The sequence below is a fragment of the Manis javanica genome, chromosome 3 (assembly GCF_040802235.1).
Source record: "Manis javanica isolate MJ-LG chromosome 3, MJ_LKY, whole genome shotgun sequence".
Classification (NCBI taxonomy): Eukaryota; Metazoa; Chordata; class Mammalia; order Pholidota; family Manidae; genus Manis; species Manis javanica.
In genome coordinates, this window is record NC_133158.1 from 43,108,005 (window position 1) to 43,134,120 (window position 26,116).

At 51.3% G+C, this 26,116-nt stretch overlaps 1 long non-coding RNA gene across 2 annotated transcripts in view; it reads left to right on the forward strand.

Annotated features, from left to right (window-relative positions):
• The first annotated feature begins 1,504 nt into the window (after positions 1-1,504).
• Positions 1,505-26,116, forward strand: part of LOC118971755 (uncharacterized) — a 46,732-nt gene continuing 22,120 nt past the window's right edge. The window contains exons 1-2 of one of the 2 annotated variants that reach the window (XR_012128697.1): positions 1,505-1,661; positions 2,735-2,855. This is a non-coding gene — a long non-coding RNA (uncharacterized lncRNA). Of the gene's footprint in view, positions 1,662-1,690; positions 2,003-2,734; positions 2,856-26,116 lie in introns of those variants that run through there. The other variant, XR_012128698.1, reaches the window with a different exon arrangement.

The following is a 26,116-nucleotide window of genomic DNA, read 5'->3' on the forward strand; positions in this document are numbered from 1 at the left end:
TGTTACAGGAGACTCACTTGATAGGGGGGCGCCCGAGCCTGACTGGTCCACCTGCTGAAACTGCTCCAGCTCTTCACTTAATCTGAACCCCAGGCTGTCCGCTGTTTGAAGAAAACGTGCAATAAAGAATGGCAAATACCGACCCAGTGTGGACAGCATGCTGGGTGCTGCCCCGGGGGCTCACACAGGCCGTGAGGGCAATCTGTTGTGGTCTGTCTCTGTGCACACTGGAGAGCAGTGGGGCTGTCACCAGCCTCTGGCGGGGAGCCGTGCAGGCAGCACCCAGACCCCAGTGCACACCCACGCATGTTCCCCCGACAGGACCTGCGTGTGGCCGGAGTCCCTCCCAGGGCGGCCGGCACCCGTGCTCGCCAGCGGCTGCCTCCTGGTCTGTGGGCCCTGTCCCCCTGTGCCTTTGTGGTCTCTCCTGCTAGATGCAGCTTTAATGACGGGGCTTCTGTGGGGACGAGGCCCTCTCAGCCACCTGACTGGACAGCCTTTGCAGAGAACACGGCTGGCTGCTCAGTTTTGTCTGGCCCAGAGTGGTGGGAAGGTGGTGTTTCCTCTGCTTGGCGCACCTGTAAGGAAATCACTGCTCAACAAGTGGGATCTCAGGTCTTGTGTCCCACTGCTGTTGATGGGAGGGAGGCTTGGCCCCAAGCCCAGGCTCTGGGGACAGTGAAGGATGCAGGATGTCACTAGGTCAAACAAACAGAACACCAGAAGCAAGAATGCCTTTGCTCTCTAAACCAAATTAACTGGGCTCAGCTCTAGGTCCCCTGTGGGGTGGTGACTGCAAGCTGTGGGGACATGCTGGTGGCTCTGCAGCATCTCCTGGTGGTGAGCCAGGATCCCTCCGTCCGAGTGAATCTGCACGCTGACTTCTGCCCCAGTCCGCCTGGCACCTTCCCAGGTGGGACACAGCTCCAGGGCCCAGAAACCGGCTCGCCCCTGCTCTGGCACCTCCACGGCCCCCCCTGTCCCATGTCCCCAGCCTGCCTCTCACCACCCACCTCCATCATCCTGGGCCTGCTCCTGGCTTCTTCACCCACTATGAGGGTCTGGCTTCAGAAGCCAAGGCTTAGTACAGGACACCCAAGATTCAGGGCCATGGGGAGGGCTGGGAAAACACCTCTGATATGGGGGAGGGGGAGTCATGTGGAAATGTGGCATTTGCTGAAGGACTGGTTGTTAAAGGAGACGGCACTGGGTCCCACGTCTCCTCAGACAGATGCACAGCTTCAGGATATGGCCCCCTCCACTGCCCTGACTCCCCTTCCTGCTCTTACTCCTTCCCTGGCTTACCTTCACCCTTTGCACAGAGGTGTGTGTGAGCCTGCAAACCCAGGAACAAGGTAAATAAACAGAGGCAGAGCCATGTGGCCCTGTGCCAGGCAGAGCAGATCATGGGCATCCTGCAGCCTTCTGCCCTGCCCAGAAAGCATGCAAAGCGGCCCTGACCCTGGGCCACCCACCCAGCACGGCTCTTTGTTCACATGATCTGGCTACTGTGTGCTTCCCCAGCGGAGCATTGCCTGGGCACCGCTGCAAATGCAGATGGAGGGAGCAGGGGACAGGCAGACAGAGAAACAGAGAGAAAGAGATGGAGACAGGAGACAGAGATGGAGACAGGAGAACACAAGCTTCTTTCTGTTGAGCAGGTGCTGCTCCAACCGTGGCTACCTCCCCCTCCTCCTGCCTGCCTCCCCTTTGTCCTGCCCTCCTGCCCTCCTGCCTCAGCACCCTCAGAGACCCGGGCACATTGTTCCCTGGTGATTTCAGCATCTCCCTGCAGGGTGCTAGCTGCCTGCAGTCAGCAGTGGGGCCGGGTCCCTAGCGACTGTGGCCTGGGGACCTGAGGTGCTTCCTGAACCCTGGGAGGCCCTCTCCGGCTGTGCCCGGCTCCTGTCCCCAGCGGGAGCGCAGCTGCACGGGCTGTGGGGAACCCTCCTGGGGCCTGGCGTGATGTCTGACCTGAATCTGAGGTCACTGCGAGCATGAGGTACTGAAGGCTTTTCGGAAGGCTTGGGAGTGGCCCCTGCCAACAGGGTGTGGGGGAAGCTGCCCGAGAGGCCCCCGGAGGTGCTTTTCCGGTGCCAGAGATCATCTGCTCCCAGTGTGCCCCTGACTCAGTTAGGAAGCAGGGCGCCTCTGCATCACGGCCCTGTCGGCGCGTTTTGCCTGGTCTGCCCCTGGGTGAGTCACCGGCAAGAGGGCCTCAGGGAGGGAAGCGACTGGGTCACTGTCAGCGGGGCAGGGAGGCAGGAGAAGGGCTGTTGGGAAGCTGAGGCCTTCACGGCCTGGGGTGCAGTCTCCCACCCACAGATAAAGAATCTGAGGCTGGCTCCGGCCTCCCCCTCCTCCCCTGCTTTCCCAGGGCCTGTCCGGAGGGCACCTTCTTGCCCTTCCCATGCTGCCATCCCCTGCTTGACCCCGAAGGAGCTCCCCCAACTCCCCTTCTCCTCCCACACCGTCTCAGGCCCCTGACTTTCTGGCCCTCAGACTCCAGGACCCCCGGGTCCTCTGGTTTCCTGCAGCCCAGAAAGCTGAGGGTCTCAGGGTCAGTCAGCCGGGGGGCCACCCATTGGAAGGTATAGTACGCAGGTCACCAGGCAGGTGACTGAGCGAAGAGAAAAAAGGAAAAAGGTGTTTAATTCTCATAAATTCTCTGTAAACACGGTGAGTTACTCTATCATGTGAAAAACGACTCACAAGGCCTCCTCCTCTTTCTCAGGAGCTGGCACAGAGATCTCTGCCCCCAGCTTCCAAGCAGCCTCCCCTCCGCTCCAGCCGCTGCCGGCTCTGAACTCTCTGAAAGCCCCGTCAGGCAGTCAGCATGTCACAGGACCCAGAAGGTGAGCCGGGGGTCGGGGGGAGGGGGGGTGCCTCTTCTCGTGGAGGTCTGAGACCTTCATCCGCGCAGCCTTCTTATTTGATAGATTTTACTTTGGTTCCAGCTCTAATGATCCTTGAATTTAATGGGAACCCTGAATTCTTCTTACAGTTCCCACATCTCTCAGGGTCCCAAAGCTTCTAGACTTTAAAATGAAACTCTGTGGCACCGCAGCACCTTTCAGAGCTTTCTCTGGCCACACAGTCCTGGCTTCCAGCCTGATTCTCTGGACACCGCAGAGAAAAACGCCTCGTCAAGTTGATTCACTGCTTCACAGGGTGTTTCTAACGGCAGAGCCGTTTGCCCCCACCCCACCCAGGTCTCAGTCCTCACCTGGACCCTCTCTGCACATCACGGGTCCATCCTTCTAGTATCTCAGGGAAGAGACACTGGGCACGCCAGCCGGGCACGAGTGTTGTGCAGGCAGAGAGGAGAGAGGCTAGGGAGGTGGCGCCTGGCTGGACAAGTGTGCCGTGGACGTGAGATTCTCTCTTATCAGAAGATAACAGCTGTTTCAAGCCCCCATCCCCGCAAACACTGTGCTGTACTGACGCTGTAGGCCCCACTGCGTTCCCACAACAACCCACCCCAGTGGCAGAGGTGTGTGTGGGTATGTTTGCCTTAAAAACCAGGTCTTAAAAATTCGTGCCACATTTCATTATAACAGGCACAGCTGTGTGTTTAGCGCCCGTCCACTTGCCTGTGCGTCTTTCTTATTTGGAATGAATGGCCCCACTTCCTGTTGTTCGGAGGTATTCAGGTTACAGACGTAATCTTGAGCAGATGGCAAAGGATACAAATGAACCATTGTGAGGTGTGAGTCACGACTAACACTTTGGACTCACAAGAGTTTATTAAAGTGAACGGCTATGGATCATAGAAACTGTGATGTAATTATTTGAAGTACGGTCAGCATTTGGCCAAGACTTGGCGGAATTATGAATGAAATGAGAGCATATCGTGACTTGTGTTTGCTCATTAGGGCTTTGAGTGAGTTCCACTTCCGGTTATTTGGATAGAATAGATTGTTTAGTCCAACAATCGCAGTGAAAATAACTGGATAAAATGTCTTTTAAAACTGTTTAAAGGGAGGGACTGTTTGAATATTTTTTTCCTGTCCCAGAATAATTTCTGTGTCCTTCACATTTTTCAGTTCTAGTTTATTTGCTGTAGCATTACTGGTATATTACAGCTTTTCCCAAAAGTCCAGTAATAGCTATGATTTACATCTACACTTACATTTGTGGTGCACAGACTCTTGAAGTGGTCCCTGGGACCCCTAGTCAGTCCTGGAGTTCACACGCTTGTGTAATGCCCACCCCTTGAGTGTGGAAAGACTTATGTGTTGCTTCTAACCAGCAGAACACTGCAATAGTGGCCGGGTGGGTGTGATTATGATCCCATAAGATTTTAGCATCTCCCTCTCTCTCTTCTGCTTTTGTGCTGTCCTTAAGGAAGCAGGTAGGCGTATGGGATAACTCTGTGTGACAGGAACCTGGAGACGCCTGTAGGGCTGAAGGTGGCGCGTCTGGCCAACAGTTAGCAAGAGTTGAAGCCTTCAGTCCAACAGCCACAAGGAATTGAATTCTGCCCACAACCCAAGTGGGTTTGGAAGTGATCCTTCTCCGCTCAAGCCTTGGATGAGAATCCATCAATTTAACAACTCAATTACAGCCTGGCAAGACTCTAAACTGGGAATTCAGCTCAGCCATGCCTGGACTCTATTTATTACTGAAGCTTTAAGAAGCATATAGGAAACTGTGTTTCTAAAATCAGAAAAAACAACCACACCAAGTATTGGCCAGGATGGGGAGGGAGTACAGCTCTCGCACATTGCCGGAGGGAATGCAGTCCAGCCATGCTGGAAAACAGTTCCACGGTTTCTTCAAAAGCTAAACATTAAGACACCAATGACATACCACTATACACCTGTTAGAATGGCCAACAGCAGAGCAAATGCCGGTGGAGATGTGGAGCAGCAGGAACTCTCTCCACTTATTGCAGGTGGGGATGCAAAACGCTGCATCCACTCTGGAAGACAGTTTGGTGGTTTCTTACAAAACTAAATGTACTCTTACCATCTGACCCAGCAACCACAGTATTTACCTTGGTATTTACCCAAAGGAGTTGGAAACTTACGTCCACACAAAAACTTACACACGGGTATTTATAGCAGCTTTATTCATAATCGCCTAAACTTGGAAGCATACAATACACCCTTCAGTAGCTGAGTGGATAAACTGTGTTACATCCAGACAATGGGATAGCATTCAGTGCTAAAAGAAAATGAGCTGTCAGACCAGGAAAACACAGGGAAGAAACTTAAATGCGTATGACTAAGTGAAATGTGACAATCTGAAAAGATTATATACTATATAATTCCAACTACCTAACCTTCTGGAAAACTCAGAACTATGAAGACCGTAAAAAGTCCAGTGGTTGTGGGAGGGGGTGGTGACTGGAGCCGGGGAGGGATGAGCAGGCAGGGCACAGAGGATTTCTAGAGCAGGGAAATTATTCTGTATGATAGCACAAGGGCAGATACATGGCATTAACTTTTGTCAAAACTCCAAGAGTGAGCCCTAAGATAAATTGTGGACTTTGGTTGATAGTAAAGTGTTAGTGTAACTTCGTCAGTTGTAAGAAATGTGCCATCTGGTGGGGGATGATGATAGTGGGGGAGGCTGTGCACGTGTTGGGGCAGAGGCTACACAGGAAATCTCCGTACTTCCCACTCAGTCCCTCCCAAAATAAGGCTTTTTTAAAAAAAGTTAAATTCACACAAACTATATGTCCCAGAAACCCAGCTCCTGGAATTTATCCTAGAAAAGTAAAAAGTTTGTACGAAAGCCTGAACTTTTAAGTTCATGCCAGCTCTGTTCATAATTGCTAAAAACTGGGAACAACCTAAATGTCCTTCCAAGGGTGAGTGGGTAAACACACCGTGGTCTGTCCACACCATGGAACACTATTCAGCAATAACAAGGATGAGCTCTGCGTGCGCACAACAACCTAGGTGGACAGCAAAGGCTTAGGGAAAGAATGCAGCCTTACGAGCTATGTGGTCTATGATTCACTTTAAGTGATATTCTCAAAATGACAAAATTATGGTGAAGGGGAACATTGCAGGGGCTGCCAGAGACTGGGAACAGGAAAAGTGTGACCATGAAGGGCCAACAGGAGGGAGGCTCTGGAGTGAAACTGCTCTGTGTCCAGATTGGGGTGGTGTCACCAGAACCTGTGTGTGTGCTTACATTCATAGATGTGTCTACCTCCTCCCAAAGTCAGCACATTACAGATATCACATAGGTGGATGCTTACGTTTCTACTCGTGTGCTGGGTGGGCTTCTCCACTTAGTGGAATGTTTCCCATTGCTGCAGTCATGGGTAGTTTGCCCTCTCCATATCTCAGTGGTTTTCTGTTGTATGGATTTTCCAGCATTTGTATTTATTCTTCCATTGATGCACATTGGATTGGTTCCAATTTTAGGCTATCAGTAAGTTCCTCTGAATATTCATGTACGAGTCTTTTTGTCGACATCAGTTTTTATTTATTTTGGGAAAAATGCTTGGGAGAAGAATTACTGGGTAGAAATGTGTTTAACTCTGTAAGAAACTGCCAGAAAGTTTCCTAAAGAGTACAATTATACATTCCCACCTGCTGGGTATGAGTTGCATTTTTCTACATCTTTGATAATGATGCCGTGGTTCTTGTTTGCGGAGTCGAAGAATGAGCTTCACAAACAGTCAAGGTAGGAGAGCAAGGAACAGGCTTTTATTTAGAGATAAAGTGAAAGGACAGAGCTCCTGGCTCACGCCAGGAGGGGACAAGAGAGTCTGTAGTGGTGCGTTGTCTAGGGGGTTTTATAGGCAGTTGAGGATTTTTCGAGAACATGAAAATACTTAGGGGTGGGGACTTGTTAAGTGGTCCCTGAATATTAAAAATTAACTTAACTGTAAGGAATTTCCTGCCTTGATTTCTCTCTGGGACACTGGTGCCTTGGTCTGGGAGCATATCAAAAGGCTGCCTGCCCAGCCCCCAAGGTGGGCTGAGGTATTGTCTACTTGCTAAAGAATCTTGCCTCTTGAACTTCCTGGGTGTTAAAATGCAATCTTATCTTTAAGATGGAATTCTTCCTGCCTTTAACCATGCCGTCTGCAGCTGGGTCTGCATGCCAAGTTAGTTGCTCAGTTTGCAAAATCACCTTGTCAGATCTGAAGGAGGAAAGACAGCACATAGGCTTGGGCCTTTTAGCATGCTAAAGTGAATCTTACACATGGTTACAAATGATTAGCATAATAAAACATGTGCTGCTCTTTATCTGGGGAACATTAACTGATCTCACTGAAGAATGATTCTAGAGCTCAATGTTTAACATAGAGTTTTAGTAGGAGGGTTTCCTTGCATGTAGTTACATTGCTCTGACTGCAAATATCCTGCCTGCCCTGCCCCCTCCAGAGGCCCTCACCCTACTCTGACTACATCCATGGTCCCTGTCTCAATAACATTTAGAGTTGTCAGTCTTATTAATTTTACCCATCATGTTGACTAATAGAATATTATTACTATTATATTAATTAATGAATTAATTAATATTATAACATTGATATTGATAGAGTGATTTCATTGTTGTATTAATGTGAATTTCCTTGATGGCTAATGATGCTGAGAACTTTTTCATGTGTTTACTGACCATTTGTGTATCTTCTTTTTTTAAAATTGAAATATAGCTGATACTGAAAGGAAAGGAGCGACACACAGCAGCAATTCACGGAGAAATCCGCTTTATTAGGGAAAGGTGCTGGGTTATATATAGGAAGGGGCATGGGGTGATTGTGGTGTTACTTCTACGGGGCTGGTGGCTATTGGCTAGGTGCTGGGATTAGGAGGGGGGCAAGAGGTGATTGGGCTTCAGGTGGCGCCGGCGGGAACCGAGGACCCGGAAGAGAAGCCAGAAGTTCGCCATCTTACTGGTGGGGGCCCTTCATTCCCCCCTTTCTCCTCTATGGGGTTGTGGACGTTGCTTTCTTTCTGACTGCTTCCTGCTGAACGGGGGCGGAGAAGGGAGTGAGGGCTTGAGGATTGGGAGGAAAGGGTTAATAGGACTCCCCACAGTAAGGACGAGTAGATGTGGACTTCTTCAGGTTGGAAATCAATGAAGGTTCCCTGTAACCATAGGTTGAGGACCTGTTGATTCCAATGGTGCCAAGAGGATACGGGTGTCAGGAGTCAGGCGTCTGCGGCCATTGTTTCCAGGAACAGTTTCCAGTGGAGAGAGGGGTCCATCTCAGCGTGTGGTGAGGAGGTCACGTGAGGGTGAGGGATCTTCTGTGGCCAGAAGCTGGTAGTTCCTGAGTAAAAGCTGGTTGAAAGCTTGATTAGAGATTTTTCCGACTTGGGATTTGATGAACTTTATTATACAGGGTAAGAAGAGACAGGCGAGAAGAATGATTATTATGGGGCCTGCAATGGGCCAGACCCAGGTAAGGAGGGGGTTTGTTAGTATTGAAGAGAATGGGTTGGAATTGGAAGCAGAGTGGAGACTGGAGGCAAGGTCGGTGAGTTTGGTGATGTCAGTTTCTACAATGCCGGATTCGTTGATGTAATAGCAGCACTCTTCCTGGAGGAAGACGCAGGTGCCGCCCTTCTCGGCTGTAAGCAGATCTAAGGCCCGCCGGTTTTGAAGGGTGACTTTAGCTAGCGAAGTGACCTGTCTTTGGAGAGAGGCTAGGGAATCGGCAGTGGATGTCAGGGCCCCCTCAAGTTTGGCGTTGAGATCTCTAACTGCCCATAGAGAGTGACCCAAGGCTCCTCCCAAAAACCCTGCCCCAATGGCTGAGGTGGTCAAAGAGATACCGACCATGATGGGAAGGAAAGCAGCCCTTTTTGTGCACGAGGGCAAGGGAGGTTGGAGCTCAAGAAATTCTGCCATGCTGTAAAGTGTAAGCTGTGGGATTAGGGTGACGAGAATGCAGGGTGTATCAGAGTTGGGAGGCAGTGAGTTGAAAAGACTTCCATTACACCAAAAGAAGTGTCCCGGTTGCGTAAAAGTCTTAGAGCCGGAGGTAGGGGTGTAGATAGAGAGGCAGTGAAGTGCACTGGAGGGGGGTGGAGTTGGGCCTACACAGTGGTGGATGGTGAGATTATCTGCGTACTCTGGTTCCCATAGGGGTATGTCTGCCAGGGGGCGGAGGGGTTGTCTTTCTGCATGGAAGGAGTAGTTGGAAATATTAAGGGGCACGGCGGCCAGCAGTGGGCGCTGTAGTGATGCGCACAAGAAACAATTGGCAGTGTTGAGGGTGTGGTTGAGAAAGATGGTGGTGTCTTGAATGCGCTGTAACCAAGAGTAGGAGGAATAAGATGTAGAGGCGCCGTCAAGAGTTTGGATAATGACTTTTTTGGAATGTCTGCTATCTGATGCAACTTGAGAGATCTGGGAGTGAGAGGGAACATACTCTCGAGAGATATGAAGGGTACCATGGGGGTCGAGGACCCCCCGTAGTAAACTGAGGCTGTGACTCCGGCAGCCCATCGAGAGTCCCAGGGATCTGGGATTGATAAGGAGAATGAGCCGTTGGGATATTTCATGAAACGGTTGGAGGAGTAATACTGTGGGTACTGGAAGTTACCCATGTAGTGAATGGCACAAGACCAGTAGGGACATCACCCATAGGTGTCTTGCCATCGCCTGCAATAGGCTTGTCTTTGGTCATAGAGGAAGCAGAGGTAGGGAGAATAAGGGTAGCTGCTAGTGAACACTTCGGTGGAGGGAGGAAAGTGGAGGTATAAAGGCTTAGAGCAGCCTTCCAGAGGGCAGTCTGATGTGGCAATGAGGGCAGTAACTTTTGTTTGATGCTGTGTGTAAGTCTGTCTGACTTTGAATCGCCATACAGAGGAGGCTGGGGTGGCGGGGAAGACAATAGGAATGAGGAAAAAAAGCAAGAGAGCAGTAAAGGAGGAAATAGTCATGATTCGGGTATGGATGGCAAAGGGGGTGAACGGGAGATGCAGAGTTTCAAGGGATCAGAGGGATGAGGCGTGGTAGAGTAGACAGCGTCTTGGGCTGTATCCGAAGGACTCTGGGTTGTGACTGATGGGTCTTGGGTGTCCAGAGAAGGTGGGTCCTGGGTATTTGGTTTCAACCTGGAGATATGAATCCAAGGGGTGACAGAGTTATCAGGCAGTGAGAGCTTGGCGGCCGAGGGGGTGCAGAGAATAACTGGGTGTGGACCTTCCCATTTTGGGGTGAGAGAGGGCTGATCCTCTGGCGGCTTATAAAACACTAGTTGGCTGGGCTGTAAGACAGGAGGATTTTGGGAGGCGGATGGATCAGGAAGGAGCCAATCCTGATATTTCCACAATTCAGTGCGGAGGAGAGAGAGTAGTGGAAGGGCCATATTGGGAGGAATTGGTCCTTTGTGGGAAGGGAGCCCCGGGGGTAGAATTGGGCAGCCGTACATGATCTCAAAGGGTGACAAGAAGGAAGGTTTCTTTGGGCCCGAATGCAGAGTAGAGCTAAGGGAAGTAAGCAAACCCAGTCAAGGTGTAGTTCTAGAGATAGTTTGGTCAGGATGTCCTTTAGAGTCCTATTGGCTCTTTCTACTTTTCCCAAAGCTTGTGGTCGATAAGGACAATGTAAATGCCAGGGGAGCGAGAGCGACTTGGAGAGGTTCTGGATAATTTGGGCAGTGAACTCAGGGCCGTTATCTGATTGGAGGGAAGTGGGCATCCCGAACCTAGGAAATATCTGAGTGAGGAGGATAGAGGCAACCGCGGACGCTCATTTGTTAGTGGTGGGGAAAGCTTCGACCCATCCTGAAAATGTATCTACTAACATGAGTAGGTATCTGGTATGCCATACAGGGGGCATGTTAGTGAAGTCTATTTGCCAATCTGCGGCGGGGACATTACCCCTTGCTTGATGAGCTGGGAAGGGTCAGGCCTTGAGGGGTGTATTAGGGTTAGTGCGTTGGCAGATGGTGCACCTGCAGGTGATTTGGTTAAGTTGGGTTTTGTCTTCAGGAGAGAGAGAAAAAAAAGATTGTAAAAAATGGATCAAGGATTGGGGGCTAGGATGGAACAGATCATGTAAGAGGTGGAAGAGAGACTCTTTGTCCTGGGAACAGAGGGTGTCTTGTGATAAGGCTAAAACCACAAGGGCAGACGGATTGTTGTCTGGTGTGTCTTCTGATAGGGCAACTGACCGGGCTACTCTGTCGGCTTTGTTGTTACCTCTTGCAATGGGGGAGTCATCCTTTTGATGTGATTTGCAGTGGACTATGCCTAGTCGGTGTGGGAGTTGTGAAGCCTCTAGAAGTTTAGTAATTAAGGATGAATTAGTGATGGAATTTCCTTTTGTGGCGAGGAGGCCTTGTTCTTTCCATACTGCCGTGTGAGACAAGAGAATGTGGAATACGTACTTGGAGTCAGTGTACAGTGTGAGAGACGTGTCCCGGGCCAGAGTGCAAGCTCTGGTGGCCGCAATGAGTTCAGCCTGTTGATTGGTTGTACCAGGGGGTAGGGCTCATGCCTCAGTGACATCTTCGAGGGAGACTACTGCGTATCCTGCGTAGTGGGTGCCCTCATGTTTAAAGGAGGACCCATCAGTAAACCAGATGAGGTCGAAGTGTGAGAGGGCTCCTTCGGAGATCGTGGAGTGGCACAGAAGGAAGTTGTGAAGGGCTTCCAGGCAGTCATGCGAGGGAGTATGAGGAGAGTAGGGTAGAGGAAGAAGAGTGGCCGGATTCAGGGGGTGGGCGGCAGGGGAGGAAAGAAATGTCTGGATTTTGGAGGAAAGAGGACAGTAAGGTCAGGAGTCTGAAGGGAGGGAGATTCTGTAAACTTTTGTAGGTTAAGAGGTCCTTTAGGTGATGTGGGGACAGAATGGGAAGGGGCGCCCCGAATGTTAGTTTATGAGCTTCTTTCTGCAAGAGCTGCCCAGTGGCTAATGCCCGTAGGCAGGGGGCCCATCCCCAAACTGTGGGGTCTAATTGCTTGGAGAGATAAGCTACTGGGGCAAAGGATGGGCCATAATATTGGCTTAGGACTCCTAGAGCTTGACTGGATCTTTCATGAATGTATAATGAGAAGGGTTTTGACAAATCAGGGAGATGGAGAGCTGGGGCTTCCACAAGGGCTTGACGGAGCTTAATGAAGGAGTGTCGGGGTGAGGATGATAATGGTTCTTCAGGGGGGCCCTTGCTGAGGTCGTATAGGGGTCTTGCCAACAGGGAGAAGTTAGGGATCCATGATCTAAAATACCCAGCCAGGCCTAGAAAGGAAAGGATTTCTGTCTTGGTTTTGGGAATGGGCAGGTCAGAGAGGAGCCATTTTCTGTCTAAGGTAATGGACTTTCTTTGTTGAGATAGAAGGAATCCAAGGTAAGTGACAGAAGGGGAAGAGATTTGAGCTTTGACGGGGGATACCCGGTAACCTCTGGAAGCTAGAAGGTTAAGTAGAGAAGCAGTGTCAAGTTGAGACTGTTCCCACGAGGGACTGCAGAGTAGAAGATCATCTACATATTGTAATAAGGTGGACTCGGAGTGATCATGATGAAACTGTTTGAGGTCCTGAGCTAGGACTTGTCCAAAAATATGGGGACTATCTCGGAAGCCTTGTGGCAAAACTGTCCAAGTAAGTTGTTCAGAATGTCTCGTGCATGGGTCCGTCCAGGTGAAGGTGAAAAAATCTTGGGAGGAGGGGTCCAGAGGGATAGAAAAAAATGCATCCTTGAGATCTAGGACTGAGAAGTGGGATGCCAAGGCAGGGATCTGCGATAAAAGGGTGTATGGATTTGGAACTAAGGGATGGATAGGGACAATGGCCATGTTGATGAGGCGAAGGTCTTGGACAAGGTGGAAAGATCCGTTCGTTTTTTTAACGGCTAATATGGGGGTATTAAATGGGGAGTGAGTGGGTCTGAGGTAATTTTTGTTCAAGAGATCTTGAATGATGGGTTGGAGGCCTATGAGGGCTGAAGTGGTTAGGGGGTATTGGGCCTGACAGATATACTGAGAGGGGTCATGTAATTTGATAGGGGGACATAGGGCCATGGAGGGGCTTGTAATGTCCCAAACTTTGGGATTTACAGGGTGTATGAGGGTGGAACCGGAGCTTTCATTGGGTAGAGGGGGGTCATCAGCTATGAGGGCCATCAGAAAGGGAGTACTGGGGGCTGTGGGAGTGGATATAGTTATGGAAACATGGAGGAGAGAAAGGATGTCCCGTCCTAGTAAAGGGATGGGACACTGGGGCATAACCAGGAAGGAGTGGGAGAAAGGTATGGGATTGTCTTGGATTGTACATAAAAGGGGGGGGGTTTTAATGGGAAGATCTGTTTACCTCCTACCCCGACTGTAGGAGTAATGGCAGGCGTGGTCGGGCCCCGGTATTCTCGCAAGACTGAGAAGGTGGCTCCTGTATCTAGGAGGAAGGAGATGGGGCGACTGTCTACTGTTAAAGTAACCCTGTGCTCCTGTTTGGTGATGGCAATGGTCAGGCAAGAAGCCCCCGGGCCCCATCAATCTTCTTCTGCCAGCCCCACTATGGCGGGCTTAGGATGGGGGTTGTTCGTCCAGCCCCCCCTTTGGATGGTTGGGCAATCAGACCCCCAGTGGCCCATTTTGTGGCATCTGGGGCATGGGGTGGTAGGAGATCTGGGGGAGGGGCATGCCCTTGACCAATGTCCCTCTTTTCCGCACTTGAAACAAGCTCCTGGGGGGGCTTGTTTGTAGAGGGGCGCCCAGGTTGTGGTTTTATCAGCTGGGCCAACATTTGGAAATTGGCCTGATCAGCCTTTTGTTTACGGCGTTCTTTCTCCTCCTCCTGGTTATGGAAGACTTTAAAGGCCACTGTTAGGATCTCAGTCTGTGGGGTAGCGGGGCCCTGTTCTAACTTTTTGAGTTTAGCTTTAATGTCGGGGTAGCTTTGAGCTAGGAAGTATGTCATAAGGACATGTCTTCCTTCAGGTGTTTCTGGGTCCAGGCTGGCATACTGTAATAGGGCTTGAGTGAGTCTGTCTAAGAACTCGGAGGGGGTTTCGTCTCTCTTTTGAATTATGTCTTGGAGCTTTTGAAAACTGACTACTTTACGAGCTGCCTTTTTCAGACCTGCTATTAAGCAGGAGGCAAAAATATCTCGAGAGCGGAGACCCATGGTGGTGTTATAATCCCAGTGCGGGTCTTGTTCGGGGACAGCAGTGGGGCCAGTGGGATAGGTGGGGTCAGTCCTGTGGGTTTCGGTAGCATGCGTTTGGGTGAAGTCCCAAACTCGTCTATGCTCTTCAGGGAGGAGGGTATTGGCCAGGAGCATGAAAATGTCATGATGTGTGAGGCTGTAAGAATGGAGGGTCCATTGAAACTCCCTGATGTATGTTGTGGGGTCAGTGGAAAAGGAACCTAGGCATTTCTCTAGTTGGGCTAAATCTCCTAAGGAGAAAGGGACGTGAACGCGCACAATGCCTTTGGATCCTGCTACCTCCTGGAGGGGGGGGCGATAATTTTGGGAGGCCCTCGGGACCGAGTCTGAGGGGGACTGAAGAGTTCTGGCTCAGTCTGTGGGAGGAAAACAGGTGATGGGGGCAAAGATGCGATAATTTTGGGAGGCCCTCGGGAGTCTGAGGGGGCAAAGACGGAGGAGGCTCCTGGAACTTAGTTAGAGGGGGGCTGAAAGGCTCAGGCTCCATCTGCAGAAGGGGGGATGTGAGGGGGACGGAGGAGGAGGTGGTGAGGTGGGGGAGGAGATGGTGGTGGAGGGAGGGGAGGAGGGGGAAGGGAGAGGACGGGAGGCTTCTGTGGGGGTGGAGGCAGCAGCGGCGGTGGAGGGTGGAGGGGTTGTAGAAGGAGGAGGGGCCGAAGGGGGAAGCCTGTATGGCGGAGGCTCATCGGCTGGGTCAAAGGTAATTGAAGAGGGACTGGGAGTGTGGGGAGGGGAGGGAGAGGGCTTGCAGGCTAGGAGATCTTGGGGCAGGGAGCAGGTGGTGCAGAGGCTGGGATTTTGAGCTAGGATGCGAAAAGCTTTGATATAGGGAATCTCTCCATTTTTTCAGGCGCTGGCAGTAGTTAAAAAGATTGCGAGTGATGTTAGGACCAAGAGTTCCCCCTGCGGGCCATTGGTTGTTATTGTCTAGGGGGTATGTCGGCCAATCTTGGGAGCAATATTTACAGAGAAGTTTTGGTTTTATATCAGGCATCAGGGAGAGGGTAGCCAGATGCTTAAGCAGGCATTCAAGAGGTGAACTTTCAGGGAGGGATGAGGAGGCTCCCATGGCTAAAGGACAGAGAAAGAGACAAACAGGGGAAGACAAACGGAGATCCTCGGACTGGAAGCAGACCACAAGGAGACAAAGGGTGTCCCTGATGATCCTTGGTGGTCTGCAGAAACTCGTATACGAGTCGGAGTTTCTTAGGAAGTGTGCGTCATCACCCAGACTTCCGTAAAAAGGCAGAGTGCCAGAGTCATGAGGTACCTAGTACTAGGAATTTTCGGCAGACAGAACAGATTTTGGCAGACGGAACAGAAGGAGGAGGGGGGAAAAAGGGAGTGTTCTCATCTGCAAAGGAGTCACCTCGTTTATGGCTGTTGGAGGGGGGCCTGAGGGTCCGCCGTAGCCGTGAAGGCCTGAGGTGGGGAGAGTTCCCTCCTTGTCCCCAAGTGTCAGGGCCTTGCCGGACGATCACAGTCAATGGCACTGCGATAGCTTGGGGGAGAGTGGCCCACCCCGGGGAAATTTTGCTTAAAAAGTTTCCGCACTGATGGAAGGGACGGTGAGTGCGTTTATGACTGTAGGAAGAGGGGCCTGAGGGTCCGCTGCAGCCGTGAAGGCCTGAGGCGGGGATTTATGGCTGTTGGAGGAGGGGCCTGAGGGTCTGCCACAGCCATGAAGGCCTGAGGCGGGGAGAGTTCCCTCCTCGTCCCCGAGCGTCAGGGCCTTGCCGGACGATCACGGTCAATGGCACTGCGATAGCTCGGGGAAGAGTGGCCCACTCCGCGGGGAAAAGTTACCTAAAGGCCGAGAGGAGTGGTGAGCGTGATGAGCCAGCGCCGGAAAAAGAGGACGAGGGCAAGCTGCTGCTGGTGTCGGGGGGAAGACGGGGCCCAGTTGGGGTGTCCCGTCTCCCAGGTTTCGGCACCAATGAAAGGAAAGGAGCGACACACAGCAGCAATTCACTGGAGAATTCCACTTTATTATGGAAAGGTGCTGGGTTATATAGGAAGGGGCATGGGGTGATTGTGGTGTTACTTCTACGGGGCTGGTGGCTATTGGCAAGGTGCTGGGATTGGGAGGGGGGCGAGAGGTGATTGGGCTTCAGGTGGCGCCCGTGGGAACCGAGGACCCCGAAGAGAAGCCGGAAGTTTGCCATGTTACTGATGGGGCCCTTCAGATACATTTGTTTATCTTCTTATGTGGAGTATTTTTTAAGCTTGCCCCTTATTTTTATTGGGTTATTTGTCTTCTTAAATTTTATATTATTATTTTCTTTCATTATCAAGTTGTAGCAGCCTTTCAGATCTCCTGGATACAAGTCCGTCAGATGCATGGATTGCAAATAGTCTCTCCCAGTCTGTGCTGCATGTTAATTTTCTCAATGATTTTTAGTTTCAATGGAATCTAATGATCAGTTTTCTCTCTTATGTCTAGTGCTTTCTGCGTGTCTAAAGAAATCTTTGCCTACCCAAAGACAGGAGTTTGTAGTTTTAGTTAGTACACTGAAGTCAATAATCCACTGTGAGTCAATTTTCGTGTGCGGCATAAGAGAGCAGTTGAGACTCATGTTTTTGACAGAGGACATCATTTTTATGCCTCTTCCAGCTCATGGCTTTCTACTCCCCATTGAAATGCCTTGGCTCCTTTGTTAAACAAGATCAATTGACCAGGTAAGGTCTATTTCTGGCCTCTATCCTGTCCCTCTGATCTATTTCTCTGTCCTTAGACCAGTACTGCTCTGTCCTTATCACTGCAGCTGGAAAGCAAATCTTGAAATCAGGAAGTGAGTTCTCCAACTTTACAAGTTTTCAAGAACAATTTTGGCTGTTCTTGGTCCATTGCATTTCCACGAGAATTTTATAATCAACCGGAAAATGTTTACAATGACAGGCCTGCTGAGATTTCACGTGAGAGTACCTTTAATCTGCAGATTCACCTGGGGCAACTGACGCAATGTTGTTTCTAGCTGAGTTTTCTGACCCACAGGTATGCCCTGTCTCCCCATGTAGATCTCCATGTTTCTCTCAGCACTGATTTTTACTTTTCAATGCACTTCATGCATTTGTTAGATTTATCTCCACGTGTTTTATTATTTGGGTGCGATCATAAATGATATTTTTTTGATCTTAACTTTCTTCTTTTTCTTCCGAGTTTTCTGAACTTTATATAATGAGTATGATTTAATTTAATTGAGTAAAAGAAGAGACTAGACAAACTTGGGGGGGACAGTGAGAAAGCAATGTGAGATGTCATTATGATCCTCTTTTGTCTTGGAAAATGGCACCATGTGCGCTGTCTGCATGTGAATGTGGGGCTCGGCATGAAGCAGCCAGGGTTTACCTGAGGAATACTTGGCCATACCCTTAATTAATGGAGAATTGGGGCCTTCTGGCTTGGGGCTCATCTTTTCTCGGTGAGGCCAGGATGCTCCCACATCCTCTAAACAAATTCTGGGGCCAGAAATGATATTTTTAAAGCTCATTTCCCATTTTTTCTTTGCTAGTGTATAGAAACAGTTGATATTTTGAGACACGGACCTTGCAACCCTCTTAAATGTATTTATTAGTTCTCGCCACTTGTTTGTCTCTTGTAGATTCCTTAGGACTTTTGCCGTGGCGTACACCATCACGGTGCCCGGGAATAAACATTGTTTTACTCCTCCTGCCCCATCGTTATTCCTTTTATGTATTTTCCTGGTAAGATGCTGAGCTGTCATGCGAGGTGACAGCCTTGCCTGGTCCTGATTTCAAATTATCAGCCTATCTGTGTTCATGCTCTTCCTTTTTGTTTTGATGCTTCGTGGTTTTTCTATGATGTGCTTAGTTACGGATTTCCTTTTTATTTATTTCCTTGGAGTCTCTTAGTTTCCCAGATGTAAGAGTCGATGTCTGTTGACGTTCTGGAAAATTCTCAGCCATGATCTTTTTCCATGTTGCAGCTCTTCTATTTTCCCTATTATTTCCTTGTGAAATTCTGATTAGATGCTTATCAGATTTTCCTTACTCCATCTTCCATGGCTTTCTTCTGTACTTTCCATTTCTTTGTCTTCCTGGGCTGCATTCTGGGTAGGTTTTTAAAAACTTCAATCTTCCTGTTTCCTATTAAATGTTTTTATCTTTCAAATCTGCACAATTGTTTTTTATGGGCTTGTATTTTCAAGCTCTCGTTTTCTTGCTACAGAAGAAACATGCTTAGTTTATAGACTTCTGATCATTTCAATACCTGAACTCTTTGTGGGTCTGTTCCAGTTGTCTGTGGTTTTCACCAGCTTTCCTTGTAAGTTTTGTAATTTTTTTTAAAAAAGCAGAGACTGCTCATTTCTCTAGGATCTCTATCCATACAAATAGTTTGAGGCCTGGGTTGAAGATGGGATTTCTGGAGAAAGGTTTCCATTGTGGTTTCCAGGCATCCAGCGATACTACAAACCCACTTTAAATTCAACTTTCTTCTGGAGGATTTGGAGGCCATATACGTAGTGAGCCTGGGCCATGGGACTTTTTCACTCTACCCAGAACATGTTCAAACAGGAGCACCTATGGCTGTCTCCTTAGGCACAGCGGGCCTATTTCCGAGTCATCTGTACACCGACGGCATAGTCTCCGGGACCGGCTGTCTGCACGGGCCTCCCGTTAGTCTCCCTATCTTGGAGGATCCGATACTTTATCTCCTGCCCTTCAGCTCCGTCTGTACTTGAACGCAGAGAGTTCTTGTCCCCACTGGGAGGGTCTCCCCCCATTCCCTGTCCCCTCTGCAGGGGAGATGCACCATCTTCCGTTAGCCTAGGGATGTCCCCAGGGAGAGTGTCTATGATTGAATGGGCTCTGGGATAAGAGTGACCCAGCCACCCCTCTGCTGTGCGGTGACCATCAGGCACGATTTAGGAGAGGGGACTGCATGACAGCCTGGGTGCTTCATAAGGAGGCTGTGAATGAGGTGTTGGGAAGGCCCCCATGCTCATGGGGTGCATCTGGAGGCAGATGGACAAGGAGCAGCCTGGAGCGGCGGCCTCCCTGCAGCCTTGTGCTCTCAGTGCCTCCTGGACTCCCTGCCTGCCGGTGGGCACTCTTCCCCCACCACCTTACCAGTGCTGCCTGCTCCCTTTTTACCAAGCCTCCCATTCATTCTCTCTCTGGAGAGGGCATCCTACACAGGAGGGGGCAGAGATGAGCCCAGAGTTCCCAGGCCGGGGGCACTGTCTGGTGGAGTATGCCAGTAGGCTGGGACCAGCAGTTCTGGAGCTGACCTCTCTGCTCAGCCTCGGACCGGCTGCCTGACCGTTTGCACATCTCCAGCCATAAAATGCACATAGCTACTTTACAGAAAAGTTTGAGACCGATCAAGTATTTTAAAGCATTATAAAACAGCATGAAATGCTAAGTTACAACTTAAACGCTGTTAAGTGTGATGTCAACTTGCCTGAACTGTCTCCACTCACCAGAAAGGCCAAGGAGGGCAGACACGGAGCCTGCCTCCCACTGGTGTCCTTCCCCATGGCTCTCTCCCCAGAACCCAGCTGCTGCCTTCATCCCTGCCCTCCCCTGGAGGCGGGGCCCCCCTGCCCACCTGCCCAGGTTCTGTCCTGCTGGGAAGGCCCACCCTCCCATACCTTCCTCTTCCCCACATGCTCCTGTCTCCCAAACCTTTCTAGCTCTATGGCCCCAGATCGTTCAGAACCACAGTTTATATCCCAAATAGGGACCAGGTGTTGTCCCAAGATTAGGTGTAAGGAGCATTTGCTCTTGTAGCTCAAGGCCATGTGCAGTAAAATTAGGAAGAGCCAGGCTGGCATCAGGGTCTGTGCAAAGCCTTAGGACAGACAGGGGAGACTATAGCGCTAGGATGCAGGGCCTGCAGCTGCCATGGGAACCTGGGTCCTGCAGGGATGAGAATAACTCACTGGGGCTTCTGTGGACAAGTCCAGGTCTGGGCCATCCAGGATGCTGGGGCCACAGGTGACTGGAGCAGGGCCTGTGACTCCCAGTGCCTGTTCTTTGCAAGATGCTGTGCTGCTTCCAAAATAAATGCACACTCCACAGGGGTGGGCTTGGCCCCGACCCCCCTCAGGGCAGGTCCCTGCCTATTGGCTCGCTGTGACATTCCTGGTCGCATATGGAGTCTGGCACATAAACAATTGCTGAATGGATGATACCCCAGCCACTCCGTCAGGGGAAAGGGATTTGGGGGCAAGGCCAGAGAAACCGGAGTGGTTTGGGCATCGGGAGTGCCCCTTCTCAGAGCAGCCTCCTAAGTCTCCTGAGGGCCCATCACACGTGCCGTGGCCCCAGGGCTGGGATCATGGCTGTTCGTGCCACCTGCCCACCAGTGGGACCCGGGGAAGTGAGCTGACCCCGAAGCTGAAATTGGTTCTTCTACCGTCCCTACTCTTCCAGGCTCTTGGATACCAGGTCACTTATCTGGGACTTACAACCAAGGCAGGGCCAATCCAGCAAAGATTGTAAATTGGACCAAGATTGTGTCCAGGGCTCTTGCATTCCCTCCTGTGGAGATCCCTTTAGATCCCTCAGCTTTGGGAACCCAGATGCTCCCCCAACCCTTCTCTTTTCTATGCAGCCAGATGTCAGCAGGTAGGAGGAGGGCAAGCTAATACTACTTCTTACTCAAGTGTAAAAGACTGATAAGGGTTGTGTTAAGTTATACCTCAGGAGAGAATCTCATTTAATATGGAAACTAATCTCTAAAAGTGGCACCCAGGCCATTATAGCCAGGCTGATGGGATTCATTCACTTAGTCACCCATTCACCATTTAATTTCACTGGAGAAGCAGATGAAGCCCCCCTCCTACAAATGGCCGGACATAGGACATGCCTCCTCCGTGTGGGAAGTGGTGTCCATTGCCGCTGCTCTCCACGAGGGTTCCCGGAGATGGGATAGCTGTTTCCCTGGCCCCGTTTTCCAAGAGAGCCCTCCAGAGACAACTGAGCAGGAGACAGGGAATTCAGTGTTGGGCCAACCTCCCCACCCAGGAATAGTCTGGAGGGGCTCTGTGGCCCCTTTGCCCTTTGGGTTACAAATCAGGGTTCAAGGAGCCCTGAGGGAAGCCGACTGTAGGACAATTGTAGCCAAAGCCAGATCTAATCTAAGGATAAATTGGGGAATCTTTAGCTTGATGGTTAAGAATTTGGCTTTGGAATCCAGACTCCACCGTTCACCCGTTGTGGCCTTTGGGCAACACACTTACTATCCCTAAGCCTCAATCCCCTCATCCATGAAGTGGGATGGTGGCAGTGCCTCCTCCTCCACCGGTGTATTTACTGTGACAAACTTACCAAGCACTTACTATGACAAGCCCTTCCAGGTGACCCACAAAAAGTCCCTCAGGGAAATTTTCACTGAGGAAGGAGGGCTTTTAGGCCAGAGCAGAGGGTGATTCAGGCGAAGAGGAAGGAAGAGCATCCTGGCAGAAGGAACAGCATGTATGGGATCCCAGTGGGCAGTGAGAATGGCAGGAGAGGGAGAGCAAATGTGAGCTTCAGGCCAGAGGGTGGACGAGACCTGGCGTGTGCTTCAGTTGCACCTTCGTCCTTATTCTAAACCACTGGCAGGGTCTGACCAAGAAGAGGACATGCTCAGAGATCAGATTCCATTCATTTTTTGCCCCCTTCTCATCATGTGTCTCCAAGCATTAAACCTAAAATCAGTTTGCACTATTTTCTGCATCATTCTTTGCTGGGTCATGGCGATCACTTCGGTCAGAACAGGCTGCGTGGGAACGTAGGCACTTTCCAGCACCAGGAGATGCAGGTTGCTTGTCCTGGAGCTGTTGGGATGATAATCATGTGGGAGGAGGAAGATTCTGCGGAGGAAGGAGAGGAGGGGTCGCCCAGGGAGGAAGTTCATGCTGATTTAGATATTCATCTACAGCCCTTTGAAGAGAAAGCTGTAAAAAAATTAGATTTAGCAACAAGGAAACAACTAGGCATTTAAACACCCTACACTTTGCTCTAGTTTCCAGGAGTGGGTGACTCATAAAGCACACCAAGCACCCCTGGAACAGTGTTTGCTGCAGTTGGTGGAGAAAAGCAGGAAGGGCTCCTTGGTGGGGCCTGGCGCCCTGCATGCCCTGTGGCACTGTAACGATCTGGTGGCGTTCAGCCAGAAGCGGACCCAGGAGAGGCGCAGGTGTCCAGGGTCACCCATTGGAACTCCAGCCCAGGTCAGGTCTATCTGCAAACGCTGTACCCCTTCCCCACCTGGCCCCTTTCTGAAAGCAGCTGGTGGCAAGCTGATCCCCCGGATATGGGGGCATGTGAATACCTAGATGTTTTACATAATAAAAATCGTGATCCTCAGGCTGAAAATGAGTATCAAGTCTAAAAGCAGAGAGTATTATTTGAAACCTACTTCTTCCCGTAAGCTGCATAAAAATAAAGCATAGTGAGAAAATGAAATGTGACATTTTCATCTTTTTCTAACCTTTCATTTCAGGAGAAAAAGGTGGGCATGATGGAGTGGGGAGACAGAGATGGAGAGGGAGGCACAGGGAGAGAGACAAGGAGGGAGGGACAGGAATGGGGGGACAGGGAGAGAGACAGGGAGGGAGAGACAGGGAGGGAGAGACAGGGAGGGAGAGACAGGGAGGGAGGGACAGGGAGAGGGAGGACAGGGAGAGAGAGACAGGGAGAGAGACAGGGAGGGAGAGACAGGGAGAGAGACAGGGAGGGAGGGACAGGGAGAGAGACAGGGAGGGAGGACAGGGAGAGAGAGACAGGGAGAGAGACAGGGAGGGAGAGACAGGGAGAGAGACAGGGAGGGAGGGACAGGGAGAGAGGGACAGGGAGAGAGAGACAGGGAGAGAGACAGGGAGGGAGAGACAGGGAGAGAGACAGGGAGGGAGGGACAGGGAGTGAGGGACAGGGAGAGAGAGACAGGGAGAGAGACAGGGAGGGAGGGAAAGGGAGAGAGGGACAGGGAGAGAGAGACAGGGAGAGAGACAGGGAGGGAGGGAGGGACAGTGAGAGAGAGACAGGGAGAGAGACAGGGAGGGAGGGACAGGGAGAGAGGGACAGGGAGAGAGAGACAGGGAGAGAGACAGGGAGGGAGGGACAGGGAGAGAGACAGGGAGGGAGGACAGGGAGAGAGAGACAGGGAGAGAGACAGGGAGGGAGAGACAGGGAGAGAGACAGGGAGGGGGTCAGGGAGTGGGGTTGGGGAAGGCAGGCGTGTCCAGATGCTGCCATGTGAAGCCGCCCCTCCTGGTGCCGCATCTCTGCTGACTCAGAGCCCAAGTGATGCTCACTTCCGTTCTTCCCTGCTTCGTACTTTCATACGTGGTGCCCGTTACCCTCAGACTGTCCCCTGGAGGGCCCCTCTCTGTTGCTCCTGGGGTCCTGCTTTGTGTGTCCTGCCATCAGAGTCCACCTGGAACTTTACAGAGATTTGCTGCACAGGAAAAGCCAGGGGGAACTCTGCCCTTGAAGAGCCATTCCACCAACTGAGGACCCCACAACCCACCCAGGGGTCTTGAAACTGGGGGCCTGAATATCTGCCTGGGTCCTGGGGACCCCTGGGCCACCAGCCATTCCCTGTGGGGGATGCAGGGCAGCTGGCTGGATCCCAGGCTCTCAGAGGCAGCGGTTCCTGCTGCTTCCATCAGGGCTAATGCTGCCTGGAAGCCCAAGGAACCTTCTGTTCTTGAGACCCTTACTCAACAGGTCTACTTAGGCCTGGAGGTGCTGCTGAACCTCCTGGGGGCTGGTCTCCCGCGTGCCTGAGCGGCCCCCCAGTGATGGAGCAGGACGAGCTCCTGGTCCTCCGGCTGCCTGAGCTGCAGCCAGAAGGGAGGACCCAGCAGGACTCCCCCCACAGAGTCCCCAGAAAGGCATGTGTTGGCCAAAGTCAAGGAGCCAGGGGCCGGGGGTGAGGGGACAGAGAGCACAGGGGCTGGCGGGTCACTGTGGCAGGTCCCAGGCACTTCCCAGAGTTCCATGGCCGCACTCCAGGACAGAGTGGAGGAGGAGGGCAGGGCAAAGCTGCAGGTGGCAGATGCTTTTCTGAGAGGCCTGACCAGGAAAGGCAGGAAGGGACGGTGCGAGACAGGGTCCGCCTTAGCCCCACTGCTCTAACACAATTCCGCGGCGGCGGCTTATAAGCCGCACACATCTGCTGTCATGGCTCTGGAAGCTGGAGGCCAAGATCCGGGAGCCAGGGCCAGTGTGGTGCCTGACGAGGGCCCCATCCTTGGGCACAGGCAGCTGTCTGCTCACTGTGTCCTCATATGGCAGGAGGTGGCAGGGAGCTCTGTGGGGTCTCCTTCATAAGGGCACTGATCCCACTCGCCCTATTCATAAGGGGCTCCATCCTTACGACCCAATAACCCCCGTAAGTCCCTGCCTCCTAATACCATTGCCTTGGGGGTGAGGATTTAACATACGAAGGTAGAGGATGCAGAAGTTGGGACTGTAGCAGGGTCAGCATGGCCACAGTGGCTGCAGAGGGTGGCCCCTGCCACCGTGGGTACCTCCTCCCACTGCTGACGACCCACCAGGCAGTGTTTGGATAAATAAGCTCAACCCTCTACGAGTTTGGGGATGGGAAGGGGCTGCCACAGGAGAACTGTTCATAATTTTCTTTTTCTATTGAGCGATTGTTGTTTTAAAGTTTAGTTTCTTACTTGTAAGATAGAACCCTGCCAACATTTGATTTTGTTTAAAATGCAAAGTGCTGTGAGCCACATGTAACTATGGTGGCAGCTCAAGTCACCTGCCCAAGGCCACTTGTTGCTCCTGCAGGGGGTCTGTTTGTCTGTGCCCCTCGGCCATGGGCCCTAGGAATCTAGGGGACAAAGGCTCATTCTAGCCACCGCAGTGGGGGCCCCCAGTCTGATCCCGCAGCCCTCCTCTGTCTGCACTGTTTGGGGAGCATTGACGATGATGGGGTGACCCTGTTCTGGTCACATTGCTTTTTCCTTCCTCCAGAGCTGTGCTTTGACCTGAGGAGACCAGTGGAGGCCCCTAATCAGGGAGGGCTGTGTGTGTGTGTGCATGCGTGCACACGTGTGTGAGGGACAGAGGGAGAGAGTGCTGCAAACACCCCCCCCCCTGAGAGAAGAGATATTATCTGCCAAATTCAATTGAAAAATCTACCCCTGCGTCCCAGAGTAAAGGTGGTGATTCCACTGCAGGTAGAGCTATTCTGCCAGCAGGGGGTAGTTTACGGCCTTCCCCAAAACTCAGTGCAGGCACAGATCCAGGCTTGACAACCTGTGCAGCCTGGGTTACAGCCTCAGTTTCCCCATGTGCTGAGTGAGGGGATGAAAGCAGCTGGCATCCCAGAGATATACCAGTAGCCCAGCCACCCCAGCACACCGCTGGTGGGGGCCCTAAATGTGCCCACAGCCGGGCACCCTGCCTCCCCATGGGATGGCCTTTCAGGGAGAAAGCTGTCCTGGGAGCAATTGAGTCCCCAGCAATGCAGCATCCTTACGGATGAAGTGCTCCAGGAAAGAAAAAATAAATTATAGTTCCCTGTTCCAGCTGTGTGGTGGATGTCAGGGCATCACAGAAATGACCCCTGGCCCAAGGATGGCAACACCAGGAGAAACGTGGCGACACACCTGGCGGACAATGAAGGGCACCTGTTGGAAGAAGAGCAGTGTTTCTCAAAGTGTGACCTTTGCTTTATAATGCAGATTCCTGGGCCACTGATGCAGGGAATCTGCATTTTACACCAGGCACTCAAGTGTTTTTCATGCATATTGAAGTGTGGAAATTGAGAAGCTGGTCAGCAAAGCTTGATCTACAAAAGGGAATACCTGAATCCTTCCAAAGTTGGCCAGCTTTTATTTTGTTTCAGTGAGAAGGTCTCACCTAACTCAGCCCAGAAATGCACCTGGTGTAGGCAGCTGTGTTAAAAGACATGTTGATTTGAGTGCCCTTATGAGCAACACTCTCCTGTTAGCTTGGCTTTTGGACTTGCAAGGTATTATTGTCTGGCTCTTGAGGTGTTTAAGTTTGCAACTCCTGTTCCAAGGATGGTTCTTTGAGACTGAGTTCAAATT